The sequence below is a fragment of the Sceloporus undulatus genome, chromosome 3 (assembly GCF_019175285.1).
Source record: "Sceloporus undulatus isolate JIND9_A2432 ecotype Alabama chromosome 3, SceUnd_v1.1, whole genome shotgun sequence".
Lineage (NCBI taxonomy): Eukaryota > Metazoa > Chordata > Lepidosauria > Squamata > Phrynosomatidae > Sceloporus > Sceloporus undulatus.
The window spans coordinates 145960553-145984294 of record NC_056524.1 but is presented as its reverse complement, the minus strand read 5'-3'; positions in this window follow the sequence as shown (position 1 = coordinate 145984294).

Below are 23742 nucleotides of genomic sequence, written 5' to 3'. Positions count from 1 at the left end.
ATTCTTGTGTAAACTATCCACTTGCCTGTGTTTTAACATTCATCCACGCTACTGGCCTTCAAAACCCAAGGGGTATTGGGTCAAAAGAAAGGATTGTGAGGTGGTGGGGACGTGACAGGTACAACATGCTAAAATACAATACATTTTCATCCTGGAGAGTAGTGACTAGCAAGGTGCCACAGGATTCCCTGGGCTAGTGCTAATCAGCATCTTAATCAATGAGGTGAATGAAGGCATAGAGAGCCTGCTTATCATTTGCAAATTACACACAAATTAGGTAGCTAATACCCCAGAGATAGGATCAGAATTCAAATCTTAACATGTAAAACTAGTCGCAAAACTAACAAAATGAATTTCAGCATGGAAAAATGTAAAGGTACTACACTGCACAGCAGAAGAATCAAAGGCTGAGATATAGGAGAGGACACCTGGCTTGACAACAGTATCGGTAAATGGATCTAGGAGTCCATAGACCACAAGCTGAACACGAGTCAACAGTTGATGCAAGCAGCTAAAAAAGCCAATATGATCATAGCCTGTATGGTGTCTAGATCAAGGGAAATAATATGCCACTGTACAGTAAGCCCTTCTTATACATGGATTTTTTATACACAGATTCAAGCATCCATGGTTTTGAAAATGGTTAAAAAAAGTATAAATTTTGAAATATCAAACCTTGACTTTCCATTTTTTATAAGGGACACCATTGGCTATGCCATGATATTTATGGACTTGAGCAACACAGATTTTGTTATACACGGGGATCTTGGACCAATCCCAACATATACAAGGTCTACTGTAGTCTGCTTTGGTCAGGCCTCCACCTGGTAGACTATGTCCAGTTGGCACTAATATTCAAAAAAGATTTTGAGAAGCTAGAGCATGTGCAAAGGAGGCAACCAAAATGGTGAAGGGTTGGAAACCATGCCTTATGAGGGTTTGACATAGGGAGCTGGTATGTTAACCTGGAGAGAGATGGTTAAGAATGATACTCCTGTTTAAGCATTTCAAGGAGTGCCATATGTGAGGATGGAGGAAACTGTTTTCTGCTGTTCCAGAGAATAGGACCCGACAATGGATTCAACTACAGGAAAAGAACTCCCTTAAGCATTAGGAGGAACTTCCTGACAGTAAAAGCTGTTCTACAGTGGAATATATGCTGCTTGGAGTGTGTGCCACTCCTTCGTTGGAGGTTTCTAAACAAGGCTGGATGGCCATCTGTCGAGGGGTGCTTTGATGGTGGAGTCCCTGCAGGGCAGAGGGGGGTTGGACTGGATGGCCCTGTCGTCGTATTCCAACTCGTAATTTTAATGAAATCCAATACATACCTTGTTTTTTTGTTGTCATGTGCCTTCAAGCGTCCACAGTACATTTTGCAGACTGCATCACACAACACCATAGCAAAGGATATGCTTTAAACAGTGAGTTTGCGTGGGATGTGAGATGGGTACTTATTGCTTTCATCATATTTTAATCTCACTTTTTTGTCAGGGAATTCTCAATTCATATCAGTGTACCTCGGGATTCAAATACCCGTTAGAATTTTTCGGATACGAAAAACCCAAATTATTGTTTCGGTTACGAAGCTTTCGGTTGACGAACGGCCGCGACCGAATTATTTTCGTAACCCGAGGCACCACTGTACATTGTCACTGCTGTTAAGCTGCATTCGTACTGGTGCGTGTAGTGGTTATGGCTGGTATGCAGCCACAATGTTGGGGGGCCAGGGGTCGGCAACCCCCGCCCACGGGCCCGGTTGCGGCCCACGGAGGCGGCAGGCCTGGCCCCAGCCCGGTCCCTGCCACCGCCCGCCTCCCTCCTGGGCTGCACGACCGCGCTGCCCCTCCCTCCTCCACCAACGTGGAAGGAAGAGGAGGGGTCGCGGCTGGGGCAGAGGAGGCAAAGGGGGAAGCCCACGCTGACCTCCTCCCCCCTCCCCGTGGTGGCCCCGCACTGCCCCCTGCCTCCCACGCAGCCCGCGCCACCCACCTCCTCCTCTGCCTCCTCCGCCGCCGCCTTCGGGGGAGGAAAGAAGGAAGAGGAGGAAGAGAGAAGGAAGAGGAGGTAGGGGGAGGCAGGAAGGAGGAGGAAGAGTAGGAGGCGGGAGCCAGAAGAAAGGGGAGGAGAAGGAAGAGGACAGAGTAGGATGGGAAGCAGAAGGCAGGAGAGGGAAGCGAAGAATTAATGAGAGTAATAGTCCTCATAGAGTCTGAGTCTGGATGATCAGTCCTTGCTTCTGAAGCAAACTTCTGATTAGTGGGTGCGCCGCCGCCGTCTCTGGCCGAATGTCTGCTACGTCACTTACGCGCTTGGTGTCGTTGGCACAGCCATTCTATCTCTCTTATTTTTAACACAGAATAGTCAAAGGTAACTTTATCATGAGGTTATTACTATGTCTTCTTTTGTTACATATATACAGGTCTGGTTTTAACTCTATATTATTATCTCTGCCACACAGGCTATACTATCACTCAAGAAATTATGTAACCCAAAACCCTCTTCCTGAGTCTGGCTACACTGAGTCTCTCTTCTCTAGACTCTCCAGAACTACTACTGTCCCTCTCTGGACCTAATAGTTTCCTCACTAACTATTCCCTCAGGAATTATCAGAACCCAGTCCTCTCTTGGACTCTACAGTTCCCTCCCTCTAATCCTCACTATCTTCACCAATTCCACTCCAGGCTTATCCCTCAGGATTCTAAACCCTAACTGACTCCACCCAATTGCCACCGGAATCTTCACTCCTCAGCCAGCACATGATTGGCTTAGGATCTCTGGCTTCTGATTGGCTGGTTTATAAGTCAGTTCGTCACAGTACCCTGCGTTGAAACTGGAATAAGTTTGGAAAGGAAGAAATTTATGTTAAATCTGACTTGGTTGGAATTCAGGAAGTTACCTTTTTTGCATTTTTTGTTAGGATGAATGTTGTATATGTTTAGTAGATATGGGCGGGTTATAGACCGCCGCTTTGAGGCGGTCTGCCGCCGCCGCCCTTTGCTCCGTAAGAGAGCCGTCGCAGCCACACCGCGCGGCTCCCTTGCGGAGCAAAAAAGAAGCTCCAAAATGGAGCTTCTTTCTGCGGCGCCTCTGTGACGTCGCGAGGCGCCGCTGGCACATTCGCGACGTCACAGGCGCCGCGACACGTTCGGATGCACAGTGTCCGATACGTAAAGATGGCGGCGCCCATATGAACAGGGCACTGCCATCTTGTACGTATTCTATACGTACTAGGGTTAGGGGTGTGTGGAAGCACCGCCCCTTCCTAACCCTAGTACATATAGAATACGTACTAAATGGCGGTCTGTAACCCGCCTTGGTATTAGGTTTGTGGATGTATGACCTTTATTGTTGTATTGTGATATATGTATTTGTAATTATATGTGTTGATTTATTTGTTTTTCTTCTCTTTTTTGTGTATGCTTTTTTGCTTTATTGTTATAGGTTTTTAATGCAATAAATAAAAAATAAAAAAAGTTAAGGAGAGGCAAGAAATAAATAAAAAGTATTATCGAGATCATCAATGGCTGCACTTCAAACTGGAAAAAGGTCTCAAGTGGAGTGGCACATGGTTCTGCCCTGGGGCCAACACTCTTCAATGTTTTTATCAATGAGTTAGATGACAGAGTAGAGGGAATCCTTATCATGTTTGTGGGTGGCACGAAACTGGGAGAGACAGTGAGCACATTAGAAGATAGGAACAGAATTCAAAGGACCTTGAGAAACTAGAAAACTAATAGAATTCTATTCTACAAAGGCAAAGGCAAAATTCTAGTTTTAGGCCACAAAACTCAAATGCACACTTACAGGATGGGGTACTTGTGAAAAAGACCTTGGGATTATTGATCATTAGCAGAACATGACCTAGCAATGTTGATGATGCAGCATATAAGGCAAATAATATTTTAGCCTACATTAATGGTTTCCAAGACAGGGGAAATAAAAGTCCCTCTATACCCTACACTACTGAGGCCTCATCAGGAGTACTACATTCAGTTCAGGGCACTCATTTTAAGTATGAGATGAAGCAGGTTCAGAGAAGGGCAACAAGGATAATAATTGTATGGAAAACAGAACATGATGAAGAGTTGAAGAAGTTGGGGATATACAGCCCCATGAAGAGAAGACTGAACAGTGACATGATTGCATGTTTTAAGCACCTCAAGGGCTGTCAGAGAGAGGAGGGGGCAGGTTTGTTTTTCTCCTGCTCCAGAAGGTAGGTCCAGGTCTAATAGTTTGAAATTATGGGAAGATAGATCTCAACTGAACACTGGCAGGATTATCTTGCTGGTAAGAGACATTTGGCAATGAAACCAATTACCTAGGGTATTGGTGGGTCCTCTTTCTCTGGACATCTTCAAAAAGACACCAGACACTTTCCTCCTGGTGATGCTCTAACTGGATTTCTGCATTGAGCATGGGGCCTCTCCCAACTTTGTGCTTCAATTACTAATTTGCCCCATTTTTCTTTGAAGTAGGCAGTCTACCAAGGCTATTTCTTTCCCAAAAACATGATATGGGTTGTATGTGCTTTGAGTCTCATAAGCCAGTTCAGGAGGGCTTTAAACTGAGTTATTTGGGGGAAGGGAGACTATTCGAGGGGGGGACACACAGCTTCAATAATAGAGAGGGGATGTGGCCAATGGTACAAGAACCCAATAATAGGCAGAAAAAATAAAAGTGACTTGGCGAGAGAGAATGACCCGCAGTCTTTGATGTCTCTGCACCAGTGAGATTCCCAAAGTGGGAATGTCATGCCCTGTGAGGAAGTGGGGGGTGGAAAGATCCAGGGGGGCAGGGAGGAGGAAAAGGGGTACCAGGGGGTGGAGTGAGGGCAGTCAGAGAGGGTGAGGCAAAGGGGGTGGCAAGGGGGGCTTCAGTCAAAGTATTGGTGCACAAGGAAATATATAAATTCTGAAAAGCAAATCTTGATTTGGTCATCTTATATAAGGGACACCATCTTACAAGGCTATTGTATTTCATGGGGCTTGAGCATCTATGCATTTTGGTACCCATGGTGTGTGTGTGTGTCCTGGAACCAAACCTCAGCGTAGAGCAAGGGCCCACTGTATATTAAATATACTAAGAGAGCCAGCCTGGTGTAGTGGTTTGAGTGTTGGACTATGACTGTAGAGACCAGCCATGGAAAGGCCATTTGGGGTGAGTCACACACTCTCAGCCCCAGGAAACGCGCCAACTGACAGGTCAGCCATGGGGTTGTCCTAAGTTGGAAAGGGCTTGAAGGTCCACAACAGCAAACAATTAAATACTTAGCCTACCCATATATAGAGAGATCTTGTAGCACCTTTGACACTAAGTGAAAGAAAGAAATAGGCAACAGGAACTTTCCTAGACTATACTCCACTTCCTCAGCTGTATTAAAGCTCATGTGGCCAAGGAGGGCCACCAAAATAGTGAAGGGTGTGGAAACCATGTCTTATGAGGAGCAACTGAGGGAGCTGGGGATGTTTAGCCTGGAGAAGAGAAGGTTAAGAGGTGATATGATCGCCCTGTTTAAATATTTGAAGGGATGTCATATTGAGGAAGGAGTGATGTTGTTTTCTGCTGCTCCAGAGAACAGGACACGGAACAATGGATGCAGGCTCCAGGAAAAGAGATTCCTAACAGTGAGGGCTGTTCGACAGAGGAACACGCTTCTTCCTCGGAGTGTAGTGGAGTCTCCTTCCTTGGAGGTCTTTAAACAGAGGCTGGATGGCCATCTGTCAAAGGGCATGCTTTGATTGTGATTTCCTGCATGGCAGAATGGGGTCGGGCTGCATGGCCCTTGGGGTCTCTTCCAACTCTATGATTCTATGACCAAACTCTGGGGAACACTATGGCCCTTGTGGTGTTTTCCTATGATTCTGTCTCTTCCATGCCAGCCTTCTCTGAGGAGGACAGCCACAGCTGCAGCGAAACACCAGGAGTACGCTCTTGCAGAGCAGGGAAACCCCACGAAGTGACTAGAGCAACCCTCCTCCCTTGAGGCGGCGGAGTTTCCTAGGGCGCCTGCCTGCCTTCCCCGGGAGGGGAGGGGTCCCCGGCGTCACGCTCCCCCCTCTCCCCGCCCTGCTTCTGGACCGCAGCCGCCCGGTAGCCTCCTCCTCTCCGCATTGCGCTCGGAGCGCCGCTGGCAGGTGAGTCCCAGGGAGCGGCGCCCGGCCCCGGAGGAGCAGCAGGAGCAGGAGGAGGAGGGCGCCTGGGCCCACGGCTCCAGGCCCGGCGCTGCTGGCCTCTCAGCCGCCGCGAGGGAGGGAGGCCAGGATCCCGGCCGCCCATCGGAGGCTGCAGCCCTGCGGTTGCGGAGGCGGCGGCCCCCTCCTGGCCTGGGATTGGGAACGAGGAGGGCAGCCCTGGAGAGGGAGGCAGGGAGGGAGGGAGGGAGGGAGGCGCGGAGAGGCAGCCAGCCCCGGCTGCTCAGCGGCTGAGGAGGTGCCCTTCTGGTGAGTGGCAGCGACGGGCAGCCGGAGGCCAGGTGCCGCCTGTGGGCCAGCCCTGCTCCGGTCCCGGCCGCCCAGGGGCAGCAGCAGAGACTGAGGGCCCCTTCTCTCCGGGGAAGCACCACTGATCAAGGCCTGCTGCCCCCAGGGCCCCCGAGCAGCCAGGCTCTGGCCGCGCCGGCCCTTCTTCGGCTCAGAAGCACCGCTCCCGCAGCCGGTGGCGACGAGACGGCCTCCATCGCAAGGCTGCCTCCTTCGCCCTCAGCAGCCGCCCCGCGGGACATGGCCAAGCCCCCCGCACCCTCCTCCCTGAGCCAAGGAAGGGTCTCCCCTCCCAGCAGCGCTGATGCTGCTGTTCTCAGGAGGAAGAGGAGGAGGAGGAGGGTTACAAGGGAGCGGAGGGTCGGGGCTTTGGGTCTTGGCTGCTGCCCGGGAGGCAGTGAGGAGGGAAACAGCAGCGCCACGGTCTTTCCCCAAACACTCCTCAGACCCTCCTGGAGCTGAACGGGGGCTGCAAGGAACCAAGCAGCATCGGGCCAGGTCTTTTTAACCCAGGGCCTTCCTTGCAGACTGCCCTGAAGGGCCTGCAGCCACCTCCCTTTTCTCCAGATCAGGGCCAACCCCGACCTGGCCTTTACAGGCCACAAAAGAGCCACAAAAGTGTCTCCTTTTTGCACCCTGCAAAGGGCGCAATAGCCATGGCTCCACGACTGTAAGGCGCCCCTTTGGTGCTGCATCATATGGACCAGGGACGTAGCTAGGATTTTAGGAAGGGGGGGTGGTCCAGACTAAGTGCCACCATTATCATGGGCCTTGGGTGCGGTGGCGCAGCAGCACACACCATTCATTTTTCTAATGGAAGGGGAGGGGTCCGGACCCCAAGATCCCCCCCTCTGGCTACATCCCTGTGTGGACGCATGGCACCAGAGCAGTGCCATGACACCGTGCACTGTGTGGAGCATGGCATCAGGCTGCCCTGGGGGCGTCATGTGGGCACCATGCGCCAAGCCGGCCTTCAAAGCCAGTCTGTCCAAGGCCAAGGTCTTTTTATGCCCTCCACCTCCTTCCCTCCTTGGTCCTCCATCTGGCTACAATTTTATTGCAACCTCAGAAATGGGAGGATGGGGTTGGGCTGGAGAAAGACAGATAAATACAGTACCGGTAAACAGTGCGATAAAAGCTTCTGGTGTGAAAGAAGGGGGTTCTTCCTGGGCTGACCCTACTGTAGCTGAGTGTATCATTGGCAAAGTAAACAGCAGCTGCTTAAAAACCTGTCTGAGCAGCAAAAGAGAGAAAAGGGGAACGCAGGTAAGCCTCTTTCACCAGTTTTGTTTTTAAAATCCATCCGTCTGTGAATAGAGCCACCAAAATGGAAATCACAAGAATGGCGGAGGCTGGTGAAAGAAAAATTCACATCTAGCTCTATTTTGGAAGAATACAGTTAGAAGGCTCTAGAATATTTTTTTTTTAAAAATTAAATCTAAGGCTTATCTGGTCTGGTGGTTTGTTTTCCACATCTCCAGACTAGGACCCAGGGCAATGGATTCAAAATACAGCAAAGGAGATTCCTCCAAAGTCTCAGGATGAACTTCCTGATGGCAGTGGCATCACTTGGGGGATGCGGACCGCACCAGGTGACACCCTAAAAAGGGGAGGGTGACACCACTGCCCCTCAAACACCTATCTTTTGGTAGAAGGGGGCCGTGGCATTCACCTGCTTCCTTTTAAAAGGCTTCAAGAGATGGTGGGAGTGGGGCTAAGCCTCGTGGGAGGAGAAAAGAGAGGCCCCAGAGTTTTTAAAAATTCTTTTAAAATTTTCTTTTAAAAATCACACTTTAACCAGATCTTCATTATGTATATGTAAATACATTTAAGATTTGTGTATGATATTGTAATTTGAAGGTATAATTTTAATTTTGCTAGTTGTTTATGTCATGATTATTAGCATGACATTGAGTGGTATATGGGAATTATGATTTACCAGTTACGTTTGTGCAAAAAAGCATTACTTAGGATCCTGTATGGGTGCAATATGGGAAGTGGTCAATGGGTGTGTGTGTGTGTGTGTGTGTGAGACACGATGAGTTACTGCAGCAGGTGACACCAACCCTTGTGATGCCACTGCCTAATGGTCAGAGCTGTTTGACAATGGAATACTGTCAGAATGTGGATCCAGAATCCAGGACAATCAACCAGTCAGCTTTATGAAGAATAAACAGGACTTTATTGATAGTTCCAAGATCAGCAATTCAACTCCATTCAGCATTTAAGCTGAGACTAACCCCTCCCAGCAAAAGCAATACATTAATAATAATAATAATAATAATAATAAAAGTTTATTTTTATCCCGCTTTTCCAACATTGATCAAAGTGGCACACAGAATTTAGATAAAAAATACACCAAGATGAAAACATTTAAAACAACATTTAAAAACAGTCACAATGCAACACAGGGCCAGCTGAGTGGGGGAATCCATAAACATTACAAGGTCGCCAACAAAGGGGGTGAAACATAAAATGACATCTCATGGAGGAAGGCTTTAGAGAAGAAGACGGTCTTAAGGTTCTTCTTAAAAGTATCTAAAGATGTGGTGGAGTGGAGCTCGTCCAGGAGATTATTCCATATTCTTGGGACCGAGATAGAGAAGGCCCGTTGCGAGGTCCTTGCATAACGTGCAATTGGGACCTCCAGCAGATTCTTCCCTGCCAACCTGAGTGTGCGGGGCGGATTATATGGGGAGAGGCAGTCCTTCAAGTACCCTGGGCCCAAGCCTACTCCACCCCCAGCCAAAAGCCCGCACAGCAAAATCCCCACCTCTTTCTCACTATTACTCATCCCCTATAGCTTCTATCTCTCTATGCTCTAAGCTTGCATTCCAAGCCTTTGAGAGAGGCCTTCAAGGACACGAGATAACAGCCACCTGGTACCACTCCTACATACTACATCTAAGCTAGCCATAGCAAAAGCATCCCAGCCCCCATCATCCCCACACACATATAACATATATCTGGTAGAATACAACCAGGATTCTAACAGTCTGCCCACCCTCCAAAATAAAATCTGTGTCACAACAGAAAGAATAAAATCAAACACTGGACAATACCTGGATTTTAAAATCCCATTTCTACATGGGATTTTATTAATTCACTCTCTGTGTGATAAACCTTGATATCATCACTTTGAGTCCCTACATTAGGAGAAAGGCAGGATATAATAAAATAATAATAATATTGCATTCAGTTCTTTCACAAAGGCTTGTCCTATATAACTGAAAGCATAGCCATATGTGCTTAACAAGGATTGCTTGCAAGGATTGTTATTTGTTATAATGAGGATTTTCATACCTGGCTCAAACGTTGCTGAAAGGAGCCAGGAACGTCCTTACAAGGGCCAGGAAGGGTTTGTGTTTGAAAGCCAGAAGCGCTTCTCCCATCGCCATGGAAACATTTCTTCCTCTTAGCATTTCTGAATCGTTCCAGTGGAATGAGTTTTCTATGAACGCAAAAGCTGCGTCTATAGAAAACTCACTCCCCTGGAACGATTCAGAAGCACTAGCAGGGAGAAACGTTTCCATGGTGATGGGAGAAGCTTTCAAACACAAGCCCTTTGTTAGGAAGGATCGAACTAGGGGAATTTAATTAGCTCAAATTTACGAGAAGCATGTCCTAACAACACACGCAGCGGATCCTGTCCCTATGTGTATACCAGAGGTCTTCTAGTCCAACCCCAAGAAACAGAGACTCCAATGCCAATGAGCTGCAATAAAAATATAAACATTTATTAAAGTCACACAGCAAAAGGGATCACACACGCGCACACACATTCAATGCTAAAGCAAGGGAGGGGGAGAGTTTGGGGGTAGAAGAGAAAGGATAGAGGCAGCGTTGAAATATTTACCTTAGGAGTCTTCTCCAAAGCGACGGATGTGAGTGATGGGGGATGGTGAAACACGGCCGGGAGAACGGGGAAAGCAAGTGGTGACCGCGGTGGCTAAGAGCTGAGTTCCAGCAGGCAAAGCTAACTTAGAGGCAGTGAGCATTGGCTTAGCTCGAGTGATTTCAGCAGAGCCCAAGGCTCAGAGAACTCAAGCCTGGAGCGGCAGCTCAGCAAGCAAGGTTTTGAGGTTTGGAACTGCAGCTCAACAAGCCCAATGAGGGTAGAAATCTTGGTCCTATTTATACTTCGAAACCTATCCTCAGGCTATGGCTATCGGATGAACACAGGTCTTGATGGCTATCTTTTGTCTAAGTCTAAGGTTAAACAATGGATACACAAAGAGGAGGTCTGATACCTTTCAGGGGAGACAAATACCTAAATGGCAGAGTTGTTTAAGAGAATCACTTGCTCAATAGGAGAGAAGCTATCTCTTTGTCCTCTTCTCTTTGGGCCGCCTGCGAAACTTGTGGGGCAACTCCCAGAACTGGTTTCTTAAGGTTTAAGTCTACCTTTTCCTATGACTAAGTCCAGCAAGGCTGGCTGGCTACGTGGTCAGCTCACTTTTAGGGTAATGGTGGCTTTCGATGGGGTCAGTCAGGGGTCATGATTTTTGATCGCTTGGCACCCAAAGTTTATATAAAACCAAACTCAGTAACACCTTCCTGGCCCTTTTAAGGACGTTCCTGGCTCCTTTCAGCAACGTCTGAACCAGGTCTGAAAATCCTCAATGATATGTAGCAATGTTGTTTGTAGTATTTCAAATAGTTAATGTATTTCACAAACCTTAATTTAAAAAAAAATGTTGGTCAGGAAAGGAAAAGACGGACTTTACACACAAACTAGACACACAGAAAGAAGTCTACCCACAAGAGCAAATGAAAATCATAAGAAGAGTCAGTGTTCTGTTTGCACAATAGCCAGTCAGTTAATTACCTAGAGGAAGTTCACCATGGGGACTCTACCCTCCACCTTCTACTTTTTGTGAATAAGCTTTTGGCAGCAATGAGCAAGAACAATGCATTTTGGCTTGTAATGGCCAGGGCTGTAATTCATTAGTTTTCAGTGTAACATAGGAAGGTTTGTGTGTACAGTGGACCCTGGTTATATAGTGGGGTTTGGTTCCAATATCCCCCGTGGATAAAAAAATCTGTGGATGCTCAAGTTCCATTCAATATAATGACATAGCAAAAAATGGAAAATCAAGGTTTGGTATTTGAAATTTATACTTTTTTTGAACATTTTCAAACTGTGGATGCTTGAATCTGTGCATAAGAAATCTGTGTATAAGAAGGCCGACTGTATTATTTATTAGTGGCGTTTTCTGATCTAGTCTAAGCAATAGGAGGGGGAGGATCATGTGAATGGCTGCCTTGTGCTGTCTCTTTGAGAGGTGTCATAAAGCTACTGATGAACAGAGAATGCAACAACATGAGCTGTACTAGAGACTCACATTAACTGCTTAAAAAAGAAATTGTAATATTATACTGTCTTTTCTGTTTTCCTTCAATCTGCCTAAATGAGGCAGATTGCTGCTCTTGCAAGAAAGGCAAAAAGGATGAGTGATAGTGCATGGTGACAGGGAAAAAAAGATGCCTTCGAAGCATGGCTGCTCTGAAAATGACACAGGGCACATACATGTACTGTGTTGGCATGAGCTGTAAATGTTTAGAGAGAGGTGTATTTATCTGCCTGCTTAGGGCAGATTTAGGCATGAGATTTCAGATAAATTATTTGGAAGGAAAGGATGTGGGGAACAGGGAATGAGTGAGTGACTACATCTGCCTGCCCACTGAAAGCATTTGTGTGCTTTAGTCTGCTAACGGTGTGCTTGTATGGGTGAATGGGGGGAGTCCAGACAAAGTAGTCCATTAAGAGGAATCTCTGTATATGTATGCAAATCTAAGGGTGTTTGCGGTGTCATAAAGGATACTATACAATCCAATAACAACCTTCCCACTCTATTTGCTTGGGAGAGATTCATGTGTCAGATAACTAGGCACATGCTTATTTAAAATACAATGCTATCCCCCTGAACTTGTACTGTATTTTGTTGCAGAAAATGGCCATTCCTCCCTCTAGTCCACTGCATTGGCTAGCCTCTGCTCCCCAGCTTAGCCCCCCTTCCCTTCCTTTTCACCTCAATTTACTAATTTCTCCACCAATCTTCTCAGTGCATCTTGTACAGAGAAGGACAGGTTGCTTACCTGTAACAGTATTTCTTCGAGTGGTCATCTGCGAATACATACAAATGGGTTTCACTGCGCCTGCGCAGTGCTGCTCGGAACCTACTGGAATCAGTGGGCAAAGTTTACTTTGCAACATATAGAAACTTTTTGGCAGTAACTCCGCCCACCCGTTATAAGGCCCCTGCCTTCCCGCTCTTTTCCCCAGTTCCGCAATTTTTCCGCCAAGCAGGCGATGGAAAGAGCCAATGAGAGCAGGACACTGAGGGGACGGACGGGTGGGATTTGTATGTATTCGCAGATGACCACTCGAAGAAATACCGTTACAGGTAAGCAACCTGTCCTTCTTCTTCGTGGTCTCTGCGAATCATACAAATGGGTTTAGACTGACAAGCTAAGGTATGCGGCGGAGGGAGTGTCCTGAAACCAAAGCTATGGTAAACCAAAGGTATATTTATTGCAATAATAAACACCTTGAACCATAAAAAAGGGTCAGTCTTTTTTGTTGATGAAAGTCAACATAGCAAACATTGCTAGACCTGAGGAGGGAGCAGAGGTCATGCAAGACCGGTCCCATAGACATTGTGCAACCAACATTCAACAGAATGTAAAAACAGTGACACATGTACATAAGCACTGAAACATAAACTATCAGTAGTGCAATCAATGCAACCCTGAAACCAACACAGCCCTCCCGAAAGCTGCGTCTCAGATGGCCCTGGTGTCCAACCTATAATGTTTGATACAAGTTAAAGGTTGGGACCAGACGGCAGCCTTGCAGACATCCTCCAAGGGGATCCCCGACAGGAATGCAGAGGATGCTGCCATTGACCTTGTGGAATGGGACCAAACCCTGCCAGGGAGAGGCTTGCCTAACAGTTCATAGCAGAGGTGGATGGTACCAGCCACCCATTTGGACAACCTCTGCGCAGACACAGGCAACCCTTTCTTCGGTTCCGAGTAGCATTGGAAAAGTCTCTCGGACCGACTGGAGGCAGCAGTTCTGTCCAGGTAAAATGCCAGTGCTCTCCTGACATCAAGAGAGTGTAGGCGTCGCTCCTCATCCGACGTCGGGTTGGATGCGAGAGTGGGCAACTCAATGTCCTGGCACATGTGGAAAGCAGACACAACCTTCGGCAAGAAGGTGATGTCCGTACGGAGGACCACTTTGTCCTTGTGGAACCTCAAGAATGGCTGGTCCCTCCGTAAAGCACAGAGTTTGCCCGCACGGCGGGCAGAGGTGATGGCCACAAGAAAGGCGGTTTTCCAAGTCAATAGTCTCAAGTCCGCTGTGGCCATCGGTTCAAAAGGCTTGGATTGGAGGGCGGACAGTACCGACTCCAAACTCCAAGCCGGCGTTGGTACCGACACAGGAGGATAAAGGTTGGCACAACCCTTCAGGAACCCCTTCACCAAGGGGTCTTTGAAGAAAGAAACCCTCCCCCCGAACTGGTATTTGGCACAGATGGCAGACAGGTAGCATTTGATGGATGTGAGGGACAGCCCTCCATCCAAAAGTGCCATCAAAAACTCCAGCACCACTGGAGTGGACACCTGTGCAGGAGACAAGCCCTTTTGGTCAAGGAAGAGGCAAAATCTCCTCCATTTCAGGGCATAAGAGCGCTGGGTGGAAGGTTTCCTCGCGGCCAGGATCACCGTCCTCACTGCCTCCGGCAGGGCAGTCAGGGCTGTATCCTCCAGGCTACCAGCGGCAGGCTCTCGATGTCCGGGTGGAGAATCCGTCCGTCCTGGATCGACAGCAGGTCCGGACGAGGGTCGAGACGGAGGAAGCATCTCCTGGAGAGGTTGAGAAGGGATGCGAACCACGGCTGTCTCGGCCACCACGGGGTGACCAGGATCGCATGCGAGTGGTCTGTTGTCATCTTGGACACCACTCTGATGATGAGAGGGAACGGAGGGAAGGCGTAGAGGAGCTCCCCCGTCCAGAGGAAAGCGAATGCGTCTCCGAGGGATCCGTCCAATCGCTTCCTGGAGCAGAACTGGGGACAGTGGCTGTTCCACCTGGTCGCGAAGAGGTCGATCCGGGGGGTTCCCCACCGATCGAAGAGGTCGCTGACCGTCTCGGGATGGAGCCTCCACTTGTGGCACACCGATGGAGGCGGTCTGCCAACTCGTTGTCCTCCCCGGGAAGATGAATTGCCTGGAGGAGGACGCGCCTCTGGATGCACCAGTCCCAGATGCGGAGCGTGAGGTCGAGCAGGGTCCTGGATCTGGTACCACCTTGCTTGTTGATGTAATACATCACGGTGGTGTTGTCTGTCCTCAGGAGGACCACCTTTCCTGTGACAGCGAACTTGAACGCCCTCAAGGCCTTTTCCACTGCGAGCATCTCCAAGGCGTTGATGTGGAGGAGCTTGTCTTGTGAGGACCACCTGTCTTTGACGACAAGGTCGAGCAGGTGGGCGCCCCATCCCTCCAGGGATGCATCGGTTGTCAGAGTCAGTTGTGCCTGGGGCTGATGAAAGGGCATCCCGGTGCAGACGTTGGACCTGTCCAGCCACCATCTGAGGGAAGCGGCCACCGATCTCGGTACCGTGAGCCACCTTGACGGAGGGTCCTCCAACGGGGAGAAGACGGAGAGGAACCAGGATTGGAGAGGTCGAAGACGAAGTCTTGCCCAGGGGGTGACGAATGTCGTCGATGCCATGTGGCCCAGGGCGACTTGGACGTCTCTGGCTCTCACCCTTCTGTGGGAGATGCACGGCCTGAGGGACGTTGTCAGGGCCTGAAACCGGTCCGGAGGGAGGAAGGCTAAGCAGTTTTCGGAGTCGAGGATGGCCCCGATGAACTTGACCTGCCTGGTCGGTGTGAAGTGGGACTTTTCCCTGTTGACGACCAGCCCGAGGGAGTCCAAGAGGTGCAAGGTGAATGAGACTGCCTCCTGCAGCTCGCCTTGGGATTCGGCTGCAAACAGCCAGTCTTCCAGGTAGGGAAAGACCATGAAGCCCTTCTGATGAAGGTATGCTACCACCGGTGCCATGCACTTTGTGAAGACTCGTGGAGCCGTGGCCAAGCCGAAAGGAAGCACGTTGTAGTGGTACGAGGTGGAGCCGACAGCGAAGGCGAGGAATCTCTGGTGGGACTCTCGGATCCCGATGTGGAAGTAGGCATCCTTCAGGTCGACGGTCGCGAACCACAGGCCCTGGTGAAGCAGAGGCAGAATGGAAGCCAGGGTTACCATTCGAAAGCGACGGTAGTCAAGGAACAAATTCAATTGTCTCAAGTCCAGGATGGGCCTGATGCCCCCATCCGCTTTCGGTACCGTGAAGTACCTGGAGAGAAAGGCCCGAGGACATTGGTCGAGCGGCAAAGGGGAGATTGCCCCTTTACCAAGCAAGGCGCGCACTTCGTCGAGAAGGGTGTCCGAGGGGGGAGTGGACATGAAGGCTCCAGTTGGCGGGAGCTCTTGGAACTCGAGGGCATAACCCCTACGGACGATGTTGAGAACCCACGAGTCCGATGTTATAGAGGCCCAGGTGTTAACAAAGGGCCTCAAAATGTCCAAAAAGAAGAAGGGTGAAGGAGAGACGAAGCGCGCTGCGTCCCTTCAGGCTCTCTTCTTCCCCTGGTCGGTGTCCTGCCGGCGGGACTTACACGAGGCGGGAAGTTGGACGGCCAGAGGAGGAGGAAGATGCGAGGGAAAGCGGTGTCTCTGGGAGCCCTGCTGCTGTGGACTGCCGCCCCGGGAGAAAGTCCTGTGACTGACCTTGCGCTGCCACGGGCGCTGACGCTTCCGGAACGGAGAAGCCGGTGCTGAGGACATGCCATGCTTCTTCGCCGCCGCCTTCATCCTGAACTTCCTGTTCAGGCGGTCGTCGGTCTCGGCGTGGAAGAGCCCGGTCCCGTCGAGCGGCATGTCCTCGATGGCCGCCCTGACCGTAGGGTTGAGGTCGGAGGCCCTCAACCAGGCGTGGCGTCGAAGTGCCATGGATGCTGACATGGCCCTCCCTGAGCAGTCTGCCATATTCCTGGAAGTGGTGATGAGCCAACTCCCAATGGAATGAGCCTCGTCCCTGATCTCCACCAGCTGCCTCTGGATGTCATCTGGGACGTCCAGGACGAGGGGGGAGATCCGTTCCATGAGGGTCTGGATGTAGGCCCCCATGCAGGCGGTATAATTGGCAGCCTTGACCCCAAGGGCCGATGCCGAGTAGGCCTTCTTGGCCAGTCCGTCCACCTTCTTCGCCTCCCGGTCGACAGGGGAGGTTGCCTGCTTCGGGACGAAGCTGTGTTGGGCTCCCTCCACGATGGCAGAGTTCGGCCTGGGGTGGTCGGCCAACCAAGGGCAACTCGCCGGGGCGACCCTGTAGAGCGACTCTACCTTGCGGGAGGGCGCCGACAGGGTGGCCGGAGAGTCCCAGGACCTCTTCACGATGGTCTGAAGAGACGGGAGGAGAGGCAGGCAAGGTGGAGTGGGCACTCGTCCGTGCACCCGACGCTCAACCGGGTCCTCAGCGTCGTCTTCCGCGGAAGCGAGCTTGATGTCGAGGGCCCTCGCCATCTTAACGACGTGTTCGGTGAAGGACCGGACGTCCCCAGAGGATGCATAACCCAGAGCTGGGAAGAACGGGTTGTCCGGGAGGTCGAGGAGGACAGCATCCGCTGCCGACGAGGAAGGTCTTGGAGACTTTGCCCCTTCCAAAGGCACAGCCAGCTCCTTAGGCTTCGAAGCGTGGCGAGATGCCTTGGATGCCTTGGACGACGAAGGCGACACGAGATGGACCTCCGCCTCGGTAGCCTTCTTCGAACGCGAGCCCTCCGATCCCTTTGTCGGTTTGGAGGCCGGCTCGGTACCCTCAGTCCCCAAAGACTTATGGGGGCGCTTGGAGGGTTTGTCGGTGGCGCTGGGCAGTTTGGAGCCACGGGCCACATCGGAGGTGGTGGAAGAGGTTGTCCCGGCTGGGACACACACCACGCTGGAAACGGCGGCCCTCCCCGATGTCACGCTGGACACACTGGCCCGAGACGAGGTGGGGGGCACGGATGGCGGGACAGAGGACGACCGTGAACCCCCCTCTTGTACCTTGCCGAGGGCAATCGCCGAAGTGAGCCGGGACTCACGGTTCTTCCGGGCCTGGGACGAGAGGGATCTGCAGAGCAGGCAGGCCTTGGTATCATGGTTTTTGCCAAGGCACAAGAGGCAGGAGGAGTGCGGGTCCTGGACGGGCACCTTGCCCCCGCAAATGTCGCACTTCTTGAAAGGTGCAGGCATTTCCAAAGTCGTCAAAGCCAGTAGGAGAATCCGTAAACGAGGTCAACAGTCCGAAAGTCCGAAGTTACCAGGGGCGGGAGACAAAGAATGGTCAAGAGTACAGTCCAAGGTCAAAAATGAAAGTGATTCCAAGCAAGCAAAGCAAGCGAAAGTTCCCTGAAGCAGCTAGCGCGGCGGAAAAAAGGAACTGGGGAAAAGAGCGGGAAGGCAGGGGCCTTATAACGGGTGGGCGGAGTTACCGCCAAAAAGTTTCAATATGTTGCAGAGTAAACTCTGCCCAGTGATTCCAGTAGGTTCCGAGCAGCACTGTGCAGGCGCAGTGAAACCCATTTGTATGATTCGCAGAGACCATGAAGAAGAAATGGAAAATGTGGCTCTCCAGATACTGGACTGTAGTTTTGACAATCCCACACTATGGGCCGTGCTGGCTAGAGCTGAATGGAGTTGCAATATCATCTGGAGGGCAAACTTCCATATGGCCATTTTGTACAGGTTTTTAGGGGATGGGCTGCCACAGACAGTTATACTCATCCATCAGGCCACTATAATACTGTCTCTACAGAAAAAAGGATAGCTACAAAATGCACCATGAAGCATTTGATGTTTGATCAGTCTTGACTAGAAAGCATGGAGCTTCTGTGTCTTTGAACATTAACTAGAGACACCCAGGCAGGATCAGAATAATTTCTTTGCTGAAAACATAGTGGCAAACATGTAAAGACTCTTATGATACCCATATATGCTTCTTTCCATTTAATTGCAGGCCTGATCCACTTTGTTGTGATGATGAAATGGAATACTGCTGTCTGCTGGACTCTTATTTTACTGGCTGCCATTTTCTTTGAAGACATTAATGGCAAAGGAGGACGGGGTGGTGCAAGAGGAGCAGCACGGGGTAGTGCCCGGGGCACTACAAGGCGGTCAAAGTCTTCACCTCGCTATAGCTCATCTGGCACAGCATTATGGGTGGCAGCTGCAGCAGCAGGGGGTGCAGCCGCAGGAGCATCGGCAGCTATGGCTGCTGGCAGGGTGAGATCAGGTGGGGAGAGCAGCCCAGAAAACCCAGACGCACCCTCTGGAAATGGCACAGCTGAGGGCAGTTACAACTATTGGGCATGGACATCAGGCACCCAGCCCTGGCACCCAGTCTATCTGTCCACTTGTCTCCTCTGTGTTGCTAGTTCCTTTTCACTCTAAGAAGGCAACTTGCTTCAAAGGGCATATTTCTTAAATCACTGCCCTAGTGTTTTGTTTTGGTTTCTTATTTACTTGTAGAACTGTTCCATGTTGCCCCTTTCCCTAATATGGATTTGAACGTGGACATTGACTGTTCCTATAAGGAAATCTGGAAACCTTTGGGTGCTGTCAGATGCCAAAACATAAAAGTCCATCTCACTTCTGGTGCCATCAACTGCATGGCAATGATTTGCTCAGCATCACGTGGAAAGCCATATTAGCTGCTAAATCACTCAGGTTTAGCTGGGTCCCTGCCCTGAGCCTAAGCGCTACAGTGCTCAAGTCAAACACTATTCCTACCACTGTCAGAATTTACATTATGCCATGGTATTAATGGTATTGTGCTTCATTTTGAAGAGGAGAGGATGGATGTATTTGTCCACCATTGCCTTTGTGGGAATCCAGTCATCATATTAATTGATACTTGACTGCAGGTTCATTCTAGCTACTACTACTGTAGCACTTCAATCAAAGGGAGTTTTGTTTGTGAGAAATATATTATGGGTTGAGTCTCCCTTATCCAGAATTCCAAAATCCAAAATACCATACTCCCAAAATCCAAAATATTTTCATCGGTGGCTGAGATAGTGCTACTATTGCTTTCTGGGGGTTCAGCATACACAAACTTTTGTTTCATGCACAAAAAATATTGGAAAATAGTTATGTATAAAATTACATCCAGGCTGTGTGTATAAGGTGTATATGAAACACAAATTAATGCTGTTTTTAGATTTGATCCCACCTCCAAGATATCTCATTAAGTGTATGCAAACATTCCAGAATCTGAAAAAAATTAAAATCTAAAACAATTCTGATCCCAAGCATTTCAACTAAGGGAAACTCAGCCTGGATTACTATCAAAGAAGCACTTAGATAATGAAGTATATTCAAGTGTGAAAAACCTAGAGTTGAGACAACATGGTAAGAAAAAGGAGGTAAATAAAATAGTAGTTTTCATTGTACAGTTATATAAACCTGTATTTCAATACAGTCAGATGTGGTTTTACAGTTTTGTGAATAGGAAATACATGTGTTTCCTAATTGATCCTATGACCCTGTTTCCTATTCTGGATACGGAAGCTGTACTCATATAAGGACTTTGTGTACCAGAGAAGATGTTAAAGAACTATTTGTGCATCAAACAGGAACTAGAAATTACTTTTTTGCACTTCATATTTCTGTTGCTTATCCTTTCAACTGAAGTCATTTTGTTAGCCCTGTATTAATATGGAGAGGGTTCACAGAACTAGACTTTAATATTCATGCTAATCTCATGCATCCATACATGAAAAATTCTAAGGAGTACCTGCCCATCATTCCTCCAGTTGAAAGGATCTCACTTACAAGATGCAGAAAAATACTTTTCCTTGAGACCTTAGAGTAGAGATGAGGAACATGTGGTGCATCAGATACTGGGCTGCGATCTCATCATTCCTTGGCTGTGCTGGCTAGGAAGATGGTCAACTGTTTTATTCCTTTTTTTAAAAAAAGCATTTCAGCCTGTATGAACATGGCTTCTTCAGGGGCTAAAAGCATGCACAAATATTATAGGAATACAGGACAATATTTTTTCATATCAGAAACATATATAACCTTCAGCAGAAATCGCTGCCATTGTGAACATTCTTCTGATTCTAACACCTATCATTGGTGCTTACTTTTCAATTACCATCTGGAATATGTGTATATAACAAAATACTGTAGACTCTGTTATTTTAATATTCAATGATCCTGTGTTGACAACTCTGATATGAAACATATTGTATTTCAATTTGGTTTAATGGGATATAGTTTATTTAGTGTTGTCTTGCCTTTTTAATATCTATATTTGTATTTGTGCTTGTTTTTAATCCTTGAAGAAGTCCCTTTCTCATACGGGCCAAATCATGCTGTGCTATTTTAAAAGGAATAAACAGATGGCTATTTTAGCATACGGAGCTTGTCCCCTGTTTTGTGCTTCCTAGGTGCCACAGAAACTGCAGTGAAATATTTGGAGGGCCATATAGTAGCATAATAGCATTACACTACTGACCAAAACAGATAATTGATCTGACTCAGTACAAAAGGCAGCTACACATATATGTAATACAACCAAGAACTTGAAAAGTAACTTTTGGATAATACAAGTGCAAGCTGCCTGGGGTAATTCTAGGTGCTATAGTCCAAACATAGTTAACTTCAAGATCTGGATTTGCACTGTACACATCCACGCAGACTACCTTCACTAGCTGCATAGCAAGCACCCTATTTTATATTAAACTGATAAATGAAACCAGTGCAACTGATCGCTTTAGTGTCATTAAATCATTAGGTTCAGATTTAACAATTCAAAGTGAAACGTTCTTCCATGAAAGCATGATTAGAGTTGAAGCCTTAAAGCCCGACCTTAGGGGCCAATATAAGCTGCAGCAGAGCCACTTGCCGCTTGTGCCTGGGAAGATGGCAAGAGCAGCTGCCCAACACTGCCCTGCCAAGTCCTCTGTTGTCCATTACAACAACTGCCAGTGCTCAGCAATCACTGCCAACTCTTCCACCAAGCCAATCTTCATACTAATTGTCTTATTTTTAGATGTTTATCAAAGTTATTTTCAAAGATAACAAAAGCTGGCAATTAAATGTGAAATGTGAAGTCTGCTGCTCATTTTCATATTCTGATCTGCTGTACCAACCCACTTCTAACTCTTGGGACCACATTTTACATGAATTTAGAAAAACGCCATTAAGACTAACAAATTTTTAGCACAAGCTTTAACTGATTACAGTCCTTCCTCAGATACACAGTAGAGAACAATATACAAACTTCATGTATATATGCACGCTGATACGGTTGTGGGAGTGTGATCAGAGTGAAATAGGATTCAGAAAGGCAGAAATTTATTAACACTAATCATAAACCTTTAATAAGTTTAAATTTTGCCTGAAGCTATCCTTTTGCTGTATTTTTGTATTGAGTAAAATGTGAAGTCCTTCAGTATGAACTTAATACATTCTGTATGAACTCTGGAACTCAAGAACACATATGCTGTGTATTTCTCTTCTGCAATGGGGGCGGGGGATTGCTTCACCTAAGGGGAATTTCACAAGCTATTTTCATGTGAATAACCTGTTTACAAAATTACCATCTCTCCTAAACAAAACCTAGAAAATTGGGGAAGCTTGTTTTGTGACAGTTTATAATTCTATTTTCTTGTAATGTTTTAAAAGTGATGTGAAAAATTTAAACAATCTGTGTTCATGTTAGTTTCAAAATCACAGGTATTTTAATAGCAACAAAGTAAATCAGTTTACAGTAATTTAGACTATGCTACTCAAATAAAGTGTAAATGGACCTTGCCTAACTGATTCTTAAAGACTGCTCACAGAAAACTTTTTTGCAGGTTGATTAACCTTTGGACTGCTTTTAGGCAACCCTTGGATGTAAAAAGGTCATCTCTTTCTATTGACTCCAATGGGGAGATTAACAGTTGTAATGTATGCACTTTTTGTTTGACATCTTTAAAATTAAAAGACGAGAACCATTCTTGCCAATTCTTTTATTCCTCCTGCTCCCAGAAGCTGCCTTGGGGATAATGTGAGTTTTGCCATATTTTGGCTTCATCCTTACTAGAATGGATTTTTATTTATAATATCCTGCTTGTCCCCAAAACTGAGACTTGAAGTAGCATATAAAAATTAACAAACACAGAGAGAAAAACATATGTATTAAATAAAAACATTCAAAAATTCCTTGTTAAAATGTGAACAAGACTTTATTAAATTTTGAGTGTACACTAATGTAGTGGCTTTGTCCATTGTAACAGAGTGTACGTGCATTTCCAAAGCAAACACTTTACTATTATGGTGCAGTTCAGTGAGGGCAACACTGGACTTCTACTTTGAAAAATAACTCCCTCAGATGTCTGCTATGACGACTGTTGGATTAACACTGACATTGACCAATTAGCAAACTCTAGGAGCATGGCTGGGCCAGATATTCATCTAAGAAAGATGCAATGTACTTATTTATCATCACATAGCCACATCACAATTGTTTACTTTTCCTATCACAGAGGCATCTTTCAAAAGGCAATTTCTGATGTCTTATAATGCAATAATGAACCAATATGTTCCCCAAAGCTGTTTGCCCTGATTGCAAACTGTAAGACATGTGCAATAGTCCTTCCCCAGTTCAATAATATTGTCCTCCAAGTTTTACTTTCCATCATATCCTAGCTCATTCATGTACCAACAGAGTAGTGCCTGACCTAATGGAGCAGGGGTGGACAACTGTGCATGGGGACAAATTATCAGGCCCATGGATTGCACTGGCATGTACCATGAATTCTGTTGTGTCATGTTTTTGGAGGGTTTTTTTGTTTTTGCAGGGTTTGAAGGACTGCATTTAATAGATTATTAAATGCACTAAGCAGCTGCATTTGTGGATAGTTTGGGAACAAAAATTCATCTGACAAATCACCCCATTTTTTTAAAAGGAAGAATTGTGGAGAGTTCATGGGGGTCTGCAAATGGGATTTGGGATCCACATGCAATGTATGAGTGACACATTCCCCACACCTGAATTTCACCACTGTACAGTGTGAATTTTAGCAATGCTATCCACTGGTACTAGATCTACATATCTCCTTGTTCAAGGGAGAGATCAACAAAAATGCAGCAAGAAGTAACAGTATAGCAGATAAGGAGGCCACAGATATGAACTCCCCATATTAAATGAAG